The sequence below is a fragment of the Mustela erminea genome, chromosome 6, assembly GCF_009829155.1.
Source record: "Mustela erminea isolate mMusErm1 chromosome 6, mMusErm1.Pri, whole genome shotgun sequence".
Lineage (NCBI taxonomy): Eukaryota > Metazoa > Chordata > Mammalia > Carnivora > Mustelidae > Mustela > Mustela erminea.
Window position 1 is genome coordinate 1,991,169 of NC_045619.1, and position 21,041 is coordinate 2,012,209.

The following is a 21,041-nucleotide window of genomic DNA, read 5'->3' on the forward strand; positions in this document are numbered from 1 at the left end:
TGTGCACAGACTTGGGGGGTCCAGGACACCCCAGGATTGGAGGAGGAGGAGGAGGGGGAGGATCAGAGTTAGCAGACTCGCAGTCAAGGCAGATCAGACCCAAACTAAGAGGGAGTTAGTCTCTTCCAGCCCACGTCCAAGTCACCCAAGGGAGGGAGGTGACAGGGGAGAGGCAGTGACTTAGGGGGGTACTGGCTGCTGGAGGGAAGAGAGGGCAGAGCTAGAGCCAGGCCCCCAATTCAGGGAAGGAGGGTGTTGTGGTTCTGGAGAAGAGCCCCTGTGCCCCCGGCCAGGCCCTGGGCCCTGGACTAGGTCTGGGAGGCTGGTGGCAGGGCTGCGGGCCAGGGGGCCGCCTGGGGCTGACGGGCTGTGCCCTGTGTCCCGACCCCATGGCTGGGGCTGACTGACGCCTTCGGTGTCACGGGATCCCAGCACGTGGCCGCAGCTGGAGAAGCCTCTGTCCCGGCAAATCAGAACCCGGGAAAGAGAACCATGAGTTTTCACTTCTTTGGGTTTTTATTACAAGGGAAACAAAATTCCAGTTTGGATTTTCGTATTTCTTGGAGCATCGTCGTTGGAGGGGCCCTCCCTGCCCCACGGAGGGAACCATCCATGTGGGTGTCCTGAGAGCGCGTTAAAATGTCCCTGAAGACTGGCCCCCGGGACAGGCAGGGCGGGGTCCTGGGGACGGGGCAGTCTGCCACCGGCGACGTGGGAGTCTTGGAAGTGCCCCCAGAGGCAGGAGTTCAGAGCCTGGGGTTCACATCCCAGCCGTGTCTCTCACCAGCTCCCGGTTTTCCCACTTGGGCGGCGGGGTCCGCCCTGCAGAGCCGCCCCGGGGACTGGGTGAGCATCACGAGCTGGGGGCGGCCCTGGCCAGCTGCAGTCAGCTCTCTGGGAGACGGAGACCCCCTAGGTTGCGGGAGGGAGCAGATGGCGTTCACCTCCGCAGGGAGGAGCGCTTTCTGTTTGTTTGTTTTCTTCTTTTAATTTTTAAAGTAGTAACAGTTGATTAAAAACAACATCCAGGAAACACAGAACTTCACACCCCGCCCTAAACACATTCCTGTGAGGCATCATTGTTAACCGTAGATGTGGGTTTTCTTTTTACTCACGTAGTAACACACACACCTTTTTTTAAGTGAATTGGCTTCAAAACAAAGCTACTGAACTCTCTGGCTCCCTCGTGGGGGGGAGGGCAGATGCGCCCACGGGTCACGGGTGCAGACCCGCTTGCTTCTGGCCCTTTTTCAATCCTTGGTATTAGATGCGGCGTCGCCATGAGCCCGTGCACACGCCCCTCCGAGCAGCAGCTCCGTCGCCCGGACCCTGCCCCGGCAGCGTCCCCCATCCCTTACAGATGTGTGCGCCACAAATCTGCATCCAAAAACACTCCCCTGTTTGTGTTTCCACCAGAAAATAAGAGTGGCCAATTCCCCACCTTCCTTTCAACGTGATCAGTATTGTAGCTGCTCTGAGCTTACAATTCGGTAAAATCCTATTTTATTTTGATTTGCATGGATTTGTGGATTTTGAGGTTGAATTATTGAGTTATTTTTCTCATATGACTTAAAAGGCAGGAAGCGATGGGCTGCAGGCCCTCCCGCCAGCTGGGGGTGTTGCCTGTGGTCCCCGCGGGGCTGCCCCGCGCTCAGGCCAATCGGTCACTCAGCCGGCTGCCCAGAGCAGCGGGAGCTCACAGGCACTTTGTTCTGTTGACCTAAAAGGAGCCCCTCCACCCCACCCCACAGTGCCACTGAGCTCGTGTCATCAAGGAGCGGGGCCCAAGAGCGTCTGGTTGCCCTGTCCAGGCAGAGACTGTCGAACTCAGGGCCATGGGGGGCTGAGGGTCCTTCACCTAGTGTGTCTCCCGCCCCAGCTCTGTAGGATTCTACTCCGGGGCAGCCTCTTCTGGAACCTCTCCTGGTCCTCCCAGAGCACGCTGACCATGCCCCGCTCTCAACTTCACCCCCATCCGTGAAGGTCACCCTGCACCTTCGGTTGCCCCCATAGACTCCTGGCAACAGTGCTGGGCTCAGGTCACTGTCTGTGGAGTGGAAACAGCAGGCCTGTTTGGTCTTACTTTGAAATAATCCCAGGGCCAGCAAGGGCTGCAGGGGTGGTGGGAGGTGGGTGGGGAGTCATTAAGAGGACCTCAGAGGCCCTGGTCCTGGGGTCTGGGGCGAGTCTGGCCAGTGGACTCAGGGATCACCTGGCATGAAGCTGGTGCATGAGAGGCCTCAGCTACAAAGAGACAGTCTGGGGGCAGGCAGGGGGCCTCCAGCAGATGTAGGAAGCGGGGCTGGGAGCCCCCTCTGCGGCTGTGGACGGGGACCTGGCTCCTCTAGGCCAGTCCCAGGCAGGCCAGCAGGGGTCGGGGCCCCGGCCACTGTCTCCTGCAAGATGCTCTGCGGTCCACGTGCTGCGGGGGTGAAGGGCTGCGGGCGCCTCTCACCCCTCCCATCCTCCTTCCCATCCGGGGAGGACACAGCTGGAGCTCTCCGCCCCCTCTCCAGCGCGGGTACAAGTGAGCACAGTTAACGAGTGCAGGCTGGCTGGAGGCGGCCACCTTGGAGCAGCGGGAGGGCCCGGGAGAGAGATCACAAGCTGGGCCCTGCTCCAACTCTGGGGGATATTCTTGGGCTGACTTTGTCATCTGCGAGGTGTCCTCGTCCCCCACCAAGCACGCTCCCTGCTCACTGCATGGTGCATTCTGAGCCTCCCCAGCAGGATCCTGGGAGCTCGCTCTGTCCCCAGGACGGCAACGGCAGAGGCAGCCCCCAGCAGAGCAGAGAAGGGCCCACCAGCCAGCCAGATGCTCAGCGCCCCCTCCTCCCTGTCACCTCTCTGAGGCTGCTGCAGGCCCCGCCCCTCATCACCCCAGCGCTGACCGTCCCCAGACAGGAACCTCGCCAACCGCTTCAGCAAGCCTGCCCGCACCTCGGGAGCCCAGACAGGGAATCCTCCCCAGATCTTAAATTCCCACCTGGTGGAAGCTGTTGGAGAGGAAAGAAACAAAAATAAAACAAAACAAAAACACAAAACCAAAAAAAAAAAAAACACATCCCTTTTGACCGGAGCCTGCTGGTCCCTCCTGCTGGGGGTGGCCCTGAATTCGGAGCCCTGGCCCAGGGACTCATGGAAAGGCCGTCTCCGCAGGGAGGCTGCGCGTGCTTGGGTAGGACCCCTGCGCCCCGCCTCCCCGCCTGTTCCAGCTCCAGATGCTCTGTGAGGGACACGTCCTGTTCCCCAAGCTCAGCCTCCTCTCCCACGGTCAGTGATGGCATGGGTGGTGTGTGAAGATACTGAGCGGACCCCAGAAAACACCCCGGGTCCTTGTGATCTCTGCTTTCCAGTGACCATGAGGTTTTCTGCTCCTTAGGATGATTGTTCTGTTTCTGTTAGAAAAGTCAGCTCTGGGAGGTTCCAGGACCACAGGGCATCTTCACTCCGGGTGCCCTCACCGACGCTTCATGCGAGCCCGATGGGCTGGGTGCAGCTGAGGCGTGAGGACCTGCTCTCCCGCCCAAACCACGCAGGGGCCTCAGCGCGGCCCCCCTCCGTCCGCACGCTCATCCTTTTCCTCTTCACACTGGCGAAGGCCACGCTGTCCGCCCTGTTGGGCACCTGCTTCCTCAGCAGACTTTCCTCAGGGACAGTCCTCAGTGCACCCCAGGTGGAGGTCACGGTCCGTGGAAACCGCAAGGACCACCTTGTCTCCGATGCGGGCCCCAACCCTGCCATTTGCAACTGACGAAGTCCCCTTGACCGAAGTCCCCTTGCCTCCGGCTCGCCAAGCGTCTTTAATACACGCTTTGCTCAAACCAAGATCATTTGACACAAGCCTTCGGTCATCATGTCCCCGAGTCTCATTTCACCCGAAAGCGCCCCTCCTCCTTTCTCGGGGCGGGGGCGGGGCTTTGGAAGTTCGCCGGGCCCACTGCCCACTGTCGGGTCACGGGACGTGAAGACTCTTTGAACTTGGCCAACCACTCCCTTTCTGTGTTATTTGAAGGGATCTGGAGAAGGGACTTGGTTTCTGTTCACAACCAGGAGCCATGAAACTTCTGGTTGTTTCATCGCCCTGAGAAGGGTCATGGGGGCACCACGTGCCGTGGGCCTGACCCGTCCAACTCACTCTGCCTGTCACCTCCTGCCCGATGGGGGGAGGGTCTGGGGGTGACCGGACAATAGATCCCAGTTCACTGCTGGTCACCAAACGTTGACTTTGCCATCCCTTCGTTCCTTCTGCACAGACAACCCGGCATATTTCTGTAAGGAACCCTTCCGTCAAACCCTCAGTTCCTCGGGAACATACTTTGTGAGGAAAGACAAGGTCAGTTTTATTCTCCTCCCTTGCATCATCAGTCTTCAGAGGAATGAGCGGGTATCTTAGCAACCTCCTCGATTTTATTTTGTTTTGGAGTGGCCTTAGGAAAGAAAGCCTTTCAGTCAACGCCAGTCACGTTCTCTTTGGAGCAGAAATGGTGTCCTTCCCCCCGTGTCCCTCCGACACCGCCACGGGGCCCGTGGGCGCCTTCTTCGGTTCCCGGCAGAGCCACGTTCGCCGGGTTCCTTGGCAAAGCTCTTGCCTGGCCTTAGCTATTTTCCAGAAAAGTCCTGATTCCCCCCAGCAGGAAACTGTGTTTAGAGACCATAATCCAAGTTCACGGGTGCTGGCGGCTCTCGGCTGTCTGTGCTTCTGGGCATTTCTACTGGGAAATACGATAAACTATTCCTTTAAAGAGAAAAAAAAAATGATTAGTTTATACTATTTCCAACTCAGGTTTAAGACTGCTGGGTCTTCTGCGAGCACCTGCTTGCTCTCCCGTCAGAGAGGACTGTGGCGGCATCAGTGTAGTCACTACTCGTTTCTATGACACAAAGTATACACGAGATAGCTTCAAAGTAGCAATATCGCTTCCGGAACAAGACTCTGACATAGTTCATTTGTTCTTAGGATACATTCCTCTAGGGGTGTACAGTCAAAATACTGAATTTAGAGTCAATTATAATAATTTTTTTTCTGAGTGTGCTACCAACTTGAAATATAGTTTATTGTAGGTTGTTCCAAATGACTCTAGTTTCATTTTCTCTTTAATTTAATCTTTAAGAATTATTTAAAGATATAATGGTTTCAAAATCAAATTTTTGGGGGGGGTTTTTGTATTTTAAAAGGGCATTTTCTTCAATGTCTCTCTTTTCTCCCTCCTGGGCCCCTCCCCCGCCAAGTAACGACTTTAAATCATATTTGATTTATTGTTTCATTGGTTTTCTTCCATTTTATTCCATTTCTACAGGAAAAATATAATGTTTTTAGAGCCTGGTTCAGTTTCCTTTTTTTTTTCCTGGTTTTATTTTAATTTAATAATGTATCTTGGGAAGAATTCCCTATTAGGATAGAGAATTGATTCTTAATTCTTGGCATGGCCCTCTGTTGCGGGCCTACATCAAAGCTGACCCAGTAACTCCCTACAGTGGGTCTTTGGGATCACTCCGGCCTCTCGCTGTTGTTAATAATAACTCACTGAATGAGGGGCGCCTGGGCGGCTCAGTCAGTGGGCGTCCAACTCTTGATTTCGGCTCAGGTCATGATCTCAGGGTCGTGAGCTCAAGACCCACGTCAGGCTCTGTGCTCAGCTGGGAGTCTGCCTGAGATGCTCTCTCTTCCTCTGCCCCTCCCCCATAAAAAATAAATAAAATCTTGAAAAAAAATTCTCACTGCATAATTACAGGATAATTGTAAGAAGATGGCCTGACCTGACAGATGCTTTAGACTGTCGTTCTGCCTGCAATGTGGTGTCTCCACTGGGGACAAATCAGGAACAGGGAGCGTGGCCGGGAGGCTACTGCTTGGTCTGAGCAAGACGGCGGCTTGGGTCAGCCACCACCGGCTGGTGGCCGTAGCGACAGTCGAACCAGCGGGCTGTGCTGGCATTCCAGAGGAAGTGTCAGTCAGCAAATGGCTCGGTAGACAGAGCAACACCCACATTCGGTTCTCGCAGCTGAGGCCCCCCCCACCAGGCATCCACACCGGGTCATCTCAGTCCCTGGTCCCGGCTCCGGCCACACCTCAGGGCATGGCGTCCATTTCTTCTCTTTCCTCTGTGCTGGCCGATCAGAGAAGGCCCGGCTGATTAAGGGAGAGATGCCCTTTGCCTACATGACACATGACTTTTCTGCTACTGAACAAAATGCTTTCCATCTCGGTCTGTGGCAGCTGTCTTTGCTTTCACCTCCGGGGGGGAACAGCTCCCCAAGGACGCTGGGAGACATGTGCCCTACATCTCCCGATGGACAAAGTCCACCCTAGGAGAAAGGGAGGCCTGGCCCAAGGGCCGCTGTCGTGTCGGCCATGGCGGACTTGGCCAGCCGGCCACCGGGCTCTGCGGTCCTTCCACGGTGTCGATCCCTGGCTGGGGGGTAGCCAGTCCCCACGCCCCGGCAGCTGACAAGGGCCATGTGACTGATTGTCACCAGGTGTTGATCCTTGTGGCTGACAGTTGGAAAGCCCCTCCCCCTCCACCTCCTTCCTTTCAAGCTGACTGAACCAAGAGGGGACTGGGGAGGGGACGGATCGCGAGCCACAGACAGGACGGCCTGGACGTGGCGACGAGCCCACCGCATGACAGCCTGAAGTCTGGGGCTTTGTCTCTTTGACCGGGCTGTGTCATCCTTACTGAGGTGCAAAGCGCTGGTCAGCACTGCAGTCCAGTGTGAACTCCTGGTATTTTAAAAACCCACTTTCTATAAGGACAGTTCCAGCACACCCTGCCCACCGCTTCCCGCCTGCGCGTTTAACCGGCGCTCCCCACGCCGACTCCAGGGCAGGGCGGGCTGTCTCCCCCTCCCGCACCCAGCCCGCGCACACAGTGGCGACAGAGAAAACAAAAACAAAAACAAAAACAAACAAACAAGAACCTGAACGCATGTAAGGGCTGACGCTTTAGAATAAAATAATTTTCATAGATTACTTTTTAAGTAAGCAGATTGAAATAAAAATTCATCTAGGAAAAACAGGCGGATTAAAGCAGAACTGGAGACAGAAGGATGCAGTGAACACAAGTCCTAAGGCCCTGGTGGGATCGGCTGCCACCCCAAGAAGGAAGCTTCCAGCACACGGCGCAGAAGCAGCTGGAAAACGGGCTCCCGGGCAGGCCAGAGCCGGCCCTGAGACAGAGTCAGGCGGTGTCGGCAGTCCTGTGGTGGAGGGGACGCGGGTCTGTGAGGGTCGCTGTGCTTCCCAGGTGACGAGGGGACCAGGAGCACACAAGCCCGAGCCCGAGCGGCTGGAGTCCCAGAGCGGCTCCCCCCGCCGGCGCTTCCTCCCCCCGTGCCCACGTGGGCCAACCCGGGGCGTCGCGCTGGCCTCGCCTGCTCCTTTCCTGCTCTTCCATCCTGGCCAGAGCACAGCGCAGGCGCGGAACAGGGACCGTGGGGAGGAAGAAGCCGTGGTTTGCCCAGAGAGATTCTCCAGGTCTTGGCAGGAAGGCCATGGCTCCGTCCTGGGTTTCCACAAACACACAGGCGCACAAACAGAAAACACACTGCTTTGGGCACCGAGAATAACAGAGCGTTTGCTGAGTCCTGGCTCAGCAGCCCTGAGAGGTAGGTGCCGCTTGTGGTACCCTTTCACGGAAGGGGAAACGGAGGAAAAGCCAAGGCGTGCCTGGCCTGGCCTGGGTGTCTGCCCGGCGACTGACTTGCCGCGACCCCACGGTGGCTAACTGCCAGCTGCTTACTGCTCCAGACCTGTGACGTGGGATAGAACGAACCCAAAGCAACCAGAGCCCCTGGAAGACCTGACTTTGGTTTAGTCACATGCCTCTGGAGATGACTTAGGGCTTAGGCATGAAGCCGCGGCCCAGGCTTCCGTGACCGTCCTTGGCCACGGGGATTCCGTGTGGGATCCATGCCCCCTCTTGGAGAGCCACCAGCCCAATGCACCCGGCCTCCCTTCTAGAAGGGCACGTGCCCAGGACTGTGCACATGGCAGTCCTCAAACTGCGTCTGCATGGTCCCTGGACAGAGCCCAGCAGCGGTCATGGCTGAGTCTGGGGCCAGGGTCACATTGCACAGTCCTCAGCCTCAGCTTCCCTGGCCACTTGGAGGGCCGTGACTGAGCCAGAACTGGGACCGAGGAGAGCTCCTGAGACTGTGGGGAAGATGAGCAACCCCCCCGTCAAGGAGAACCCGAGGTCCGGAACTCTGGACACTCGGAACAGATCGTGTTCCCTGAAGCAGATGTGCTGGGCTCCACGCCTTGTGGGTTTGCATGAACTGTGCGCCGTCTAAAGGAGCTCCTTTGCTCTCATACCTCCTCTGACTGGCCCACTGCCCTGACTCCCCCCACCTCCCCAAACTTACCAAAGCCCTCACTCACCTGCCCTCCCCTCCCCGACCGAGCGTGCTCTGTTCTCCAGGACACGCACACTCCGGGCTCTCAGACGAAGGACCCGTCGGCCCGGTGCCTGCCCCAGTCCAGAGCCCAGCTCCGCCTCACCTGCTCCAGGAAGCCTCTCCCAGCCCCTCTGGTCTGTCTCGGTGCCTCTGTTCCTGGGCCTCGTGTAGGGAAGGATTTAAGAAGCAGTTGGACCTCACAGTCACGGTCGGCATTTCCAGCCATCGTGTGGAGCAGGAAGGGGACGGACCGTGTCCCAGACATGTTTGCTGGAGGACACAGAGGTCTGGGAGGTCAGGGCCCCAGTGACCCAGCTGGACAGTAGGTCACCTGGCATCCTCACACTTGGCGGGCGTGCGCTCGGGCTGGGAGGCAGCCGTCGGAGAGTCGTGCCCCCGACCCCCCAGACGCCACCTTCAAAGAAAGGCAAACACGGGAACAAGTTTCCCGGTGCTTCGAGGCCACGGCGTGTGGCAGGCAGGCGGCTTGCTGCTGACCCCGGGATGGTGATTCTCAAACATTTCAGTCTCAGGAATAATTTCCTCTCTTAGTAGACCTGAGTGAGGGCCTGAAGTTTTGTCCATTTGGGTTATACCTGCTGGTTTTCACCAAAGCAGAGATCAGCCCTGAGGAACATCTACGATGTTTGCTTATCGATGAATTAAAAAATCACAGTAAACCCACTCCATGTCTTAAAGAAACTGAGTTTTAATGAAAACAGAACACTTTCTGAAACAAAGAAAGAGTCCGTGAGCGGAGGGGCCTCATCACGTCTCTGCAAGTCCTGGCGGTGTCAGGTGGCCGGAGACAGATGTGCTCACACCCGCGCTCTTCAGGGACGGAGATGGGAAACTCAGCCTTGTGTGGATACGTAATTGGAAACAGACGAGTATTTTAACAAACATTGCGGGTAACTCTGAATATTCTTTTTTTTTTTTTTTTAATATATTCTTAGGTTGCTACACCCGAGCTTCCCACGCGGTAGGGACGGGTGACTTGGAAAATAAGGGCTCGCTGAGTCATGCAGATCTTCCGAATACCACGCATGGCCTCATCCACATAAACCGCATTCTCAGGTCTCCACTTCTGTCGTCACAGAAGGTTTTAAGTATCAGGAAGGTGTCCACTCTCGAGGGCACACGGGCGTGTTCTGGAATTCCGACCTTTGCTTCGATGTCTCCAATTGCATCCTGGGTCGTGGCACCGTCACCGTTCGCCTGGACTCCCTGGGCTCCCTTCGCTCTCTCTGGAGAGACGTGCCGCATGCCCAGGCCTGCAGACCCACGGCGTGTGCTTCAGATGTGCTGTCCCTGAACGAGGCGGCTGGTCTGGCCCGTGACTGTCACACCCACTCTGCCCTGGGACCACCTCCCTGCTTCCGTGCACAGCCCAAGCACTTTGGGTCGAATTCCCACTGTATCAGAAAAACAAAAAACAGAAAACAAAACTTTAGAAAGATGTGTGCCCCAGGGACAAGAGTTGATTAAAATCAGTAATTTTTTTTTAACTGCTTCATCAAGAACGTTCTTAGATAAAACTACTGTTTTCTGTCTGTCCATCTGTCCATCTGTCTGCCCACTCTCCTGACCGCCCAGGGCAGCGGTGTGGTGCAGGAGCAAACCCAGCACTGGTGTGTCTGGGGAAGCGGCCGGCACGGACACCGAGGGGTCAGCCGTGTCGCTGCGGCCCTGGGATTCGGACGGCAGTGCAAACCTCAACCCAGTGAGAAAGTCAAATACCTTCTTAGAAAGGTTCGGAAAATGGTTGTGATCCATGAACAGCCTGAAATTTTCTGTGGGGTCCCCCGGGGCGCAGGGCACACACTTTGAGAACCCCTGCTTGCAGGATGTCAGGACGGGCGTGTGAGGAAGAAACAGACCTGCCCTGGTCTAGAGCCCTGACCTGGGAGGCTGGTGCTGGGCCCACGAAGGCCGGAGTCTCCCTCCTCCCTCCCCCCTTCCATCCCCCCCACCTCTAATGACTCAAGGAGCAGAAGCCCCGAGGCTCCAGCTTTGGTGCAGGGAAGGCAGGGGGCGCAGGGCCCTGGCTGGCCGTGGCTGCTGGCTGTGGCTGCTGGCCGTGGCTGCTGGCCCGTGGCTGCTGGCCGTGGCTGCTGGCCGTGGCTGCTGGCCTGGCCTCCCACAGCTGGCAGCATAGGAGGGGCCCCTCCAGGGAGGCCTTCCGTCCTCTCTGTCCGGCTTTCAGCCATGTCATTTGGGTCACAGGCAGTGACCCCTGGGTCCCGCTCGAAGGCTGAGTTGGACCCGGCCTACAGAGTGGGAGCTCCCTCCGGTTCAGCGTGGCTCCCTCAGCCCTGATGTGGGGCAGGGTTTGGGGCAAAAGGCGCGCTGCTGCCCTGACAGCCAGGACCTTGGGGCAGGGTGGCTGGGGGCCGTGGACGGCGCCGCTGCTCCCGGCCGGGTGGCCCGCACAGCCTCCGGCCCGCCAGCAGCGCTGCACCTCCGTCCTCTGCGCGCACACGCTGCTGTTGTCTCCGGGGCCGTGGCGCGAGCGGGGGAACACGTGCCGGACGTGGCAGAGCCTGGCTAGACCGCGTCTCCCTCTGACCGCCACGGGAGCCCGAAAGCAGGCCGTGCGTTACGTGGGGAAGGCGCGGGGCTCGCTCCGGCGCTCATCGTCATCATCCGTTCCGCGTGGACGCGGGAAGACGGCTTGTGCTGCGGATTTCCCCACGTGCGTCTTTTTCCACGCGTTCTCTGCCAACCATGAGCGCCACTTGGTCTAGGGCCAAACGGTAACTTGGCTGGAACGGAATGTGCTTCTCGCCCCTCCGTGTCCCGCGACACGACGTGAACTCAATTAAGCCGGTTCGAGGACGCCGCGCCACGTGTGTCTCATAACGCGAAGGGCACTAAACGAGAAAGCAATCAGTATAAATATGGAAAACGGACACACTCGTACCCATCAGGTCACGGCCACAATTAAAAAGCCAGCGCACGGCCCCCCGCCTTCCCCCCGTTTTCCGGTGATGCACCGCGGGGCCCCGCAGCCCGCGACGGGCGCTAATTAAAGCTGCGCGGTAACAGAATCAATACACTCCCGTCACCTCGCTGGGTCCGCACGCGGAAGGGTACGGCCCTTGTGACAATGGTTAATTTTCTTTTTGGAGTTCAAAGGTATAGTGACCGGGGCCTTTTATTGATAAATTGTCAGACACACAGCACACATTAATTTCCAGTGGCCCCGCAGGCGAGGTGGGAACGGACGCACAGATGTGGTACAATTAAAGGCATTTTTCATCATCTGTGAGACCTGCAGGAGAAAAGGTGCTCACGGCCTTAATGAGAGCCTCTTCCCGGTGGCCTGTTCCCTCGGGCGGCGCGGGCATGATGATCCCCTGGGAAAGTGCGGGACCAGCAGGCTTCCTCAGGCCGTGGATGTGGGTGCTGGCTGTCGCCGCAGCCCTCGGCGGAGTGGACCCACCACTGACTCACCGACGGGTACTTCGTGACCTTGAGCTTTGCCTCCGTGCCTCCTCCCTGGTCGAGGCGGCCATGAGACTGGCTTCCTGCAGGCAGGTCCTCGAAGCCCACCAGGCTGGGCCCCAGAATGCCCGAGGAATGGAAGTGCGGCCGTCGTCACGGTCCTCGTGGTTGTCACTCACACGGTCATCCACGGTCAGAAGGAACAGGCCTCCTCTGAACGTCACGGCTCCAGGACACACTGGCTCCCCGGCTCTGAGATGAACCACATGTCTGGCCGATGCACCTGCTCCAATCCCCCTGCCGCAAGGCTTCCACCACCATCAGGAACCAACCTCTTGTGAAAGACGGGGAATTAATCAGGGTGCAGCCTGGGAATCGATGGTAATTAAGCATGGTCTACACGGCTGCATTCACGGAGGAGGAGGGTGAGCCTGCAGGCTGGCCGTGCGGGGGCACACCCCACCGCGGGGGCCAGCAGCGCGCGAGGAGCTCCCCCTTGCCATGGGGGGAGTCGCTGCGATCGAGGGCCCAAAGGCGAGGGCACAGGTGACTCAGAGTGATGACGCACAGGAGGACACGGGTGTGCTTCGTTCCTCCGCTCCCCTGGATCGTCCCCGTCCCCGTCCCCGCCTCCGCTGAGCGCCACCCCTGGCCCACGCACCAGTGACAGGAGCGCTGGGGTCATGTGTTCACAGGTCAGCCTCCAGGACACAGAGCAGGGTGGTGCTGGGGTGGGGGTGGCAGGCGGGAAACGGGGGTACGTCCTCCCCTGCTGTGGCCCCACCCTGCCCTTGGAGCACACACCGGCCGGTGCACGGAAACTTCTCAGGCTTGTCCTGGAGCATGCACTGGACGGGGGCATTTGTGGGAGCCTGGGGCCGGCCTTCCACGTGCTTCTGCAGACCCCAGCTGTTCTGGAATGTTCCAGTAGCGGAGAAGGCTTCTTTTCGCGGATTCCATGTCCTTTCCAGGATGGGGTTCCAGGAAACACCCCTTTTCACTTACCTGGGGCAAATCAAGCCGGTAAAGCCTCCGTGCTGACCCCCTCGGTGGGATGGCGGAGGGCCAGGGGTCAGGTGTGCAGAGCTCCCGCTGAGGAGATGCAGGTGCCCTGCCGCGATGATACCCCGTGTCTGCGCAGGGGCCCGGCACTGGCGGTTATGCTCTAGGGGGACACAAGGTTAAAGGGCCTAGAGGAGGGGCCTGCGGACGGGCAGGCAGCTGCTGTGTGTGCGCGGGGGTGGGGGGCTTGATGCACACGGTCGGCGGGAGCGCCTGAGTGCCGCAGGCGTGACTCAATGACCAGGGTGCCGAGCAGCCACTTCCGTGTGCGTGTGTGCGTGTGTATGGGTGTGCGGCTGTGTGTTTGCTCATGTGTGCGGCTGTATATGCATGTGGCCGTGTGTGGTTGTGTGTGTGGTTCTGTGGTTCTGTGTGTGCATGTGTGTGTGGCTATGTGGTTGTGTGTGTGCAATTGTGTGGTTGTGTGTATGCTTGTGTGTGTGGTTGTGTGTGCGGTTGTGTGTGCGGTTGTGTGTGTGGTTGTGTGTGCAGCTATGTGTGTACGTGACCCCTCCCAGGTATGTGCGCCAGAGTGTGTGCCCAGGGAGTTTACTGTCCTGCCAGGGAGGACCTGCGTGACTGTGGAGTCAGGTCAAGGCAGCTGAGCCATTAGCTCAGGGCTCTGGAGGCCAGAAGCTCTAAGTCGAGGGGTGGGCTCCCCTGGAGACCCTGGAGAGTCCACCCCAGACCTCCAGCCTGGCCAGCGGCAGTGTCGGCCCTGCTTGGCTTGCAGACACAGCCCTCGGAGGCCTGTCTCCCTATGCACAGTGGGTCCTCATCTTACAGGAATACCAGGCATGGGGTTAGGGCCCACGCTTGTGACCTCATCCTAACTTGACTACTAGGCAAAGCCTGTAGTACAAATAAGGTCACAGGCACAGATCCTTGACCACACTGGCCCTGGAGGGACCTGGGAACGGAGTTGCATTTTAGGAAGAGAAAGCAAGTACCCAGCTCCGTGGTCCAGACACCAGGCCTGTGACCTGATTCTGCCCCCAGATCTGGATGACTTTGAAGAGCCCTGGGTTCTCTGAGTCCTCCTCATCTGGTAGGCTCATTGTGCCCATCAGTGATGCTCCAGTGGGCACACAGACACGCCACAGGCTGGGTGAGGACAGGGGCAGTGTTCATCTCTCCTCCCAACCACGATTTATGAGTTGGGTTGTGTCCCTCCAAAAGATATGTCCAAGTCGTAACCCAGGTTCCTGGGACTGTGATCCTATTTGGAAATAAGGTCTTTGTAGATGTGATCAGGTTGAGGTAGGGTCACCTTGGGGTGGGCGGATCCTAAAGCCAATGACTGGGGTCCTGTGGCAGGGGGAGAGGAGCCACAGAGACAGACACACTCAGAGGAAAGAGGCTGCAAGAAGTCACAGAGGAGAAGGCATGTGAAGACAGGGACAGAGTTGGGAGTGGTAGAGCCACAGATGGAGGGCCATTGGGGCCACCAGAGGCTGGAATAGGCCAGGACAGAGTCCCTCCAATTCCCCTGGAGAGAATCCTGCCCTGCTGACACCTTGACTTTGACTTTGGGGTCCCAACCCTCAGAACGGGTGTTCTCAGTCACCCTGTGTATGACACTTTGCATGACCACAGTAGAAGACCCAGAGTGTGACTTCCTCCACGTGGGTGATGTAACATGGGGAGATAGACTCACACGCACCAGCACTTACACTTGTGGTGTTCAAGTCTCAACACTCATCCCAGGCCTTGGTGTGCACACATGGAGGACAAGCTCACTAGCTCTTCGCAAGGGCGCCTACCCTGAACACTGCCCACACCAACTCAGGCATTTGGACAAGATGTTGCCCCAAGCAGAGCCTGCCAGGGCAAGGACACAGGGAACGTTGTCCTCCACCCACAGAACGGGACTTGGTGGGTATGGAGGACCAGAAGATACCAGAGAACACTTGTGCATGACTCCACAAAAAGAGGCCGGTAAACATCCCATGCCACCACCCCAGCCTTGCACAAGGTCATATGCACCCGTGAGGATGGGAACCTGGTGTTTTTGCTAATGGGCTGTGTGACCTTCAAGAGGACGCTGGAGCTCTCTGTGCTGAGGCTCTCCTAGATGCTCCCTGTGACGTGCCCTTCCTCTCTCCCCTTCCTGTCCCGTGGGAACGTTATGAGGACAGATGAGGTTGTCTCTGTGTGAGCACCTGGAACGCCAGAAGACACGGCAGTCCACAGAGGTCCGAGTTAATATACCTACTACTGGACGAGAAAGTTCTTTGCACCCTTAGCTAATAACTATAATTGGTTCCACAGTATGTTAACATGACAAGCTCTTAACACCTTCTCCTAAAGCAGGAAACCCATGGCTAGTTTTCTCCACGGGGTCGAGAAGCGGAGCAGCGGGGTCCAGCCACAGGAAGTGCGCAGGGTGGGGGTGTTCGTGCAGAGGGAGAGTTGTCGGGGCGCTGACCCCCACCGACCCACCCTGCAGGGTCGGATCAGACGCCCAGTCCCGCGGGAAACCTTCCAGGCGCTGGGCACTCCCTCCGCCCCGAGGTGTGGTCCGGGGCATGTCCTCCCACTCCGGGAGCTCCTGCTTTCTTCCCCGGTGTTTGTGCAGACAGCTCAGTTTTTGCCAGAGGAATAAAGGAACAGATGAAGCAAAGTCGGGAATAAGAGTCCTCCCTTGTGAGTCAGGAATATTTTTATGGTGTAGGAGTCATGGGCCGCAGGACCACCGTGCAGCAGCCCGCGAGTCGGGCTCCATGTTGGGCCCGAGACCCAGAGGGAGATAAAACACAGCCCTTGCCTTTGAAGGACTCTGGCTGGCTGGCGAAGTAGATGATCAGACAGAATCAGTTACTGGCTGCATGACAAAAATGTGGGGTTGGGAAGATGTAGCTTACACACACAATGACAAACAGCCTCTGGCTGGACAAGGAAGATGCCACCCAGACCACTGGGTGCCAGGCCTCTAGGTGCCCGGGACATGCTATCTCAAAGGAAATGTCTACAGGAACACAGGACCCAGCAGAGAAGCGCAGGCCCAGGAGGGCTGCTGGGGGTCCAACCACAGGGCCTAGGAGCCAGCAGCCTGGCCTTGTCCATCTGTGTGGCGTGGAAGGCCACTCAGTGTGTGCACCTGTCACCCCACGTTGGTCAGTGACCCTTCTCGGCATCACGTTGGCCCTGCAGTCACTTAACCTGGCATGTGTGTGGGTCGTCCACAGAGGATGGGCTGTTCTGTGCTGCTTTTCAGCCATACGGGGTTCATCTTGTGAGTCCGACTCTGAGGGGCTAGTCTTCTGGACCCATAGCCATGGAGCCTAGTAAAAACAGAGCACGCACATGGTGTCCTGCTGCCTCTGTCCACGGCGGTCTCGATACCCTTTTCTTGGACTTGTAGTTCCCTTGCGATGTCCCAAGTGGAGCTCCAGAGAGGTGGCTGGAGTTGGCCTAGCACGGGACCCATCCTGACCATCCTGCTCGGGGAGCCATGGGATGTCAAGTGAAGGGTCCTCTGACCTTGTGTCCTGTGCCTGGTCCTTGGGCCCACGCTGAGCCAGCATGCTTCTGAGGACACACGGAGTGGAGTAGAGGCCCTCCTGCTTATGCGTCTTTCTTCCCTCCCCTTTTCTTCTCCCAGACTACTCAAGTGCTGTCTTATCTCCCCAGCTCCAAATGCTTAGTTCCAGACGCCGCGGTGACCCTTGTCATGTCCCTGACTCCTTGCACTTGTTGCCCAGAGTGGACTCGTTCTCCAGTTTCTTGCTCTCTCTCGCTCTGCAGTGACCTTCGCTGTTGCGATAGCTATCACCGCCACGCCTCCATCACAAACGGCTGACAACGAGGCCACTTCACACATGTCATTCGATACTTATGATGATACTGCAAAATATGGATGTTTGCTCCCATTTGACAGGTGAGGACACTGAGGATTAGGAAGGAGGACAAGGATTTTCAAGGGCCACTTGGAGCTGGAGTTTGAAACCAGCTTCGTCAGGAGCAAAGCCCATGTGCCTTGTACTATGCCATGACACTCCCCTTACATTCATTCATTCAATCAACAAAAAATTACGACTAATCCGAGAAGACAGCCAAGCCTGGGCCTGGCGTTCATGAAGTCAAGAGAATAATGAGTCTCTCTTGTAACTGATTATTTATTTCTCTATTTCCCCACCTCCCATTAGATGGCTTTCCAAGGCAGAGATCAATAAATTTGTATTCCCAAATACACTAGCCTGATACAAAAGAGTTCTAAGTAAATCTTGGGTGGGTGGATAGACGGATGGATGGACAAATGGATACACGGATGGAGAAGTAGATCCATATTTGGGTGGGTGGGTAGAAGGCTGAGTGGATGGACAGACGGACGGACGGATGGATGGATGGATGGGTAGTTGGGTGGATGGACGGACGAATGGATAGACAGACGGATGGATGGATGGATGGACGGACTGATGGATGATGGATGGATGGATGGGTGGATGGACGGATGGACGGATGGTTGGTTGATGGGTGGATGGATGGTTGGATGGATGAGTGAATGAATCTGGAAGCTCGAAGAGACCCTAGTGGGCTTTTGGTCCAATCTTTGGGGCGATGTATTTGTTCTGCTGGCTATTTAGCCCTTTTTGAGCACCTCCAGGGACAGGGAACCAACTACTCTGCAAGGAAGTCTATTCCATGGTGAAGTACCAGCTATTGGAAAGTTATTTTTTAAGACCTGGATTTTGGGTAGAAGATGGTGCACAGAATGCACGTCTAGTTTCTGTACGACTTATACTTACTCCTGGACTACAGATTTAGTTTGTAAACTCAGCAAAAGGACTCCTTCTTGGTTCCACGGGAGACCCCCTATCTGCCCAGCTCCCACACTCCCTCCGATCATAGTAAAGTCCAGAGTTTCAAGCAGCCTCAGTTTTCCACCCCACGGTAGCTCAATGCTCCTGAAAGCAGCTATAGTCAAGCTCCAGTGGGTCAGCTGAAGATACAAACACATGAAGGTTGGGTATAAAAATCCCCATCCAGTCCCCATGACCTGGAGTGCATCCAGTGTCCACCCTGCCCAGTATGCAGGCTCTGCTAAGACTCCCTTCCTCTTCTAAAGCCGCCCTAACCCTACCCCTTACCAAGGACACAGCTGTAGTCAGTCCATTTCCATCTTCATGGCACCCAGAGCAGGAGGCCAGGAAAAGAGTTGCCTGATTCAGCAAATACAAACACAGAGTGCCCTGTATAGTCGAGGCCAAATTTAGACTAAAACTTGATTCACATTTACCTGAAATCCAAATTTAACTGGGTGTCTTGTATTCACCTGGGAGCCCCATACTGGGAGCACGTGAGGTCCTCTCTAGCAGGAATGCCCAGAGCACCAGGAGGCACAGCACCTAGAACATGTCCCTCCAGTTGTCAGACATTTAAAATCCCTCCTCTGCTTTGCAAAGAATGAAGAAGAAACACAATGCAGCAGCACACCAAGCACAGGGCAGTAGGCAAGTTCACATCGGCTGCGCGTTTTCTGTGGGTGAGGGTCTGGGTTGCAGGTCTGTCTGTGGAAGAGGGCACGCTGCCCATCATCACTGTGACCCCTGTGCCTTCCAGGTGGAGCAAAACCCACTACCATAGCCGAGGGGCGTCCCCACAGCTCATTCATCTCAGGGAAGGACGAGAGGGTTCCCACGTCCTGAGAGCAGGGATGCTTGCCTTTGCAGAGCACACGCATAGCTCGTGTGTGCAGAGAGCCTGTCCTCACCTTCAAGGAGAGGCTTGCCCCCGGCTAGCAGTGCCGGCTGGGTGAGGGTCTAACCCCAGGCCGCAGTTCTATGATACACACTTGCCTGCGCACGAAGTAGGCCAGCCATCCCTAGGAACCCTGCCAGCTGCCCTTGGACCAGCTCTCTGGTCTGCCCTGGCCATCACTCGATCAGGTCCAAAGTGCCTCCAGCTCTGGAATTGCTAAACAAGCCTGACCCGTGTCATCCGGCAAGGGCAGGGGTCCCCAGGACCACACGATCCAGCTCTGATCCCTTCGCTTTCCGAACGCAGCCTCAGCCTCCTTTCCGACCTGTCTCAGCTCCAGGTTGCTGTCCTGCCCCAGACATCACTCTCTGGCCAAGCTGCTTTGGGGAACCAGGCAGCATATTGTCACCAATCTGAGTGGGGACACAGCCAGACATCTCTGACAAATCTGGGCTGCCGGGTGATCTGATTAGGCAAGACGGACGGCCTCAGCAGGGCCGGCACACAGGCCCAGGCCTCTGGCTGGCCCCCGGCTCTCTGCTGACCACCTCCCCCTTCAGCTGCCTCCCGGGCGCTGTGGTCCCAGCGCCAGCGCCGGGGTAACTGGGAACTGTAGCAGACGCCTGGAGGGGCGGTCGGCCCTCAGCCAAGAAGCCGGGCCTGCGCCTCCTCCCTTCCTCAGTGGAGCCCAAAGACCCTGTTAGCTTCCAGAGGAGCCGGTGCGCACCTAGGGGAGCCCGCAGATGAAGGAAGTAGGAGCAGACCCTGCACGGCCCTAGGGAGGCCGGCCCACGGGTATGGACGGAATGGATCTCAGAGGTGGCCGGCCAGGACGGCAAGCCGGGTCCACTGCCTGACAGCCCTGTGGCCGTAGAAAAGCCACCTCCTCTGAGCCTCCGTGTCTTCACCTGTGAAACGGGACAGTGTTACTCTGCCCTAAAGACTGTAGCTGGTGCTGACCTAAGTAGAGTGTCTGGGGGACACAGGCAACAGCCCACGGTGTTGGGGGCAAGTATGGGGCTGGAACAGTTGACCCTGGGGTCCCCTTTTAAGTCTCAAATTGCCGAATGTGTTTCCCGCTCCTGTCTGTGGCCCTCCCTGCCCGAGATGGTGAAGGTCCTGAGACCAGCCTGGGGGCGGGTTGTAAGAACGGCTGCCCCCACCCAGGGCAGGCAGTAGAGGGAACCTTGTGCACGAGTGTGCACACGCACGCCCACTCACACATGGCACACGTCCATATAAACTTCAAATATGCTCATGTGTGTTATTCAACCTTTAATAAGCGCTATATTCTACACGGAACCTGATTTTTTTTACAATGCCTGTGATGGAGTTGGCCCTGGCCCAGGGCACTCATCCCACGGGCTTGTCCTGAGCTGACAATTCAGGACAGTGGGGACCGTCCAGGCCTCACCACCCCGCCGCTGCACGGCTGACGTCTGCACAGCAGATCTGAAAGACGCAGCACCGTGTAGCAAGTGCAATTCTGTGTTCTTTGTGGCCACCTTTTGCATTTAAAATTCAAAGCAAGGAAGTAGCCTGCGAATGGCATACTTCTTTTTGGTACCTGCAAATTTTTATTTTTCCCATAAACTATTTTATTGAGTTTGGAAATCTTTAAAATGGAAATGTATTCTTTTAAAATCATGAATCACTTTAGAACTAAAGAATGGATCAGGATAATCACGGGGTGATGACTGAAAATAATTCTGTCATTTGCAGAGGGGACAGTGAAAATGATGCTTTCTGGGGTCAACCTGTCGGGCCAGCTGGTGAGTGAGCCTCAGCGAGGGCCCAGGGGCCATGCGGGACAAAGTCCACTTGCAAAGACCGACCAGCTGTCTGTGTCATGAGAGACGCACCTGATTCCATAGTCCTCACTGGACCTTCGAAAGGTGTGTTCTCTCGAAATAGATGCGGAAACCATGAAATTTGTGGTGGAGCTGGGATTTGTACCAGGGACCCAAGCTGAGGTCACCTGCCTCCAGGCCTGTACCTGAGGCATGCCAGACACAAACTGAGCCCCTGGGTGTTCCTAGGGACAGAACGTCTGTGTGCTGTGTGGGATCCACGGTCAAGACCTGCAGGTCCCTGAACACGGCCCACCAGCACCAGGCTGACTTTTGGAAGGGAGGTTGGGTTTAAGCTAGGGTTGCCAAATTAAAAACAGGTTAAACAGTTAAATTTGAATTCCATCGAAACAATGAACATGTTTCCATGTAACTTTGTCCCATGCAATATTGGGGACCTCCTATTGGACTGAATTAGGAGTTATTCCAAAGTTTGTATGTTGAAACCCTCACCGCCAGTGTGACTGAATGTGGAGATGCGGCCTGACATAGAGTCATTCAAGTTAGATGAGACCGTGAAGGTGGGCCTTGATCCCACGGGACTCACGTCCTTACAAGAGGAGACTCCAGAGTGCACAATCT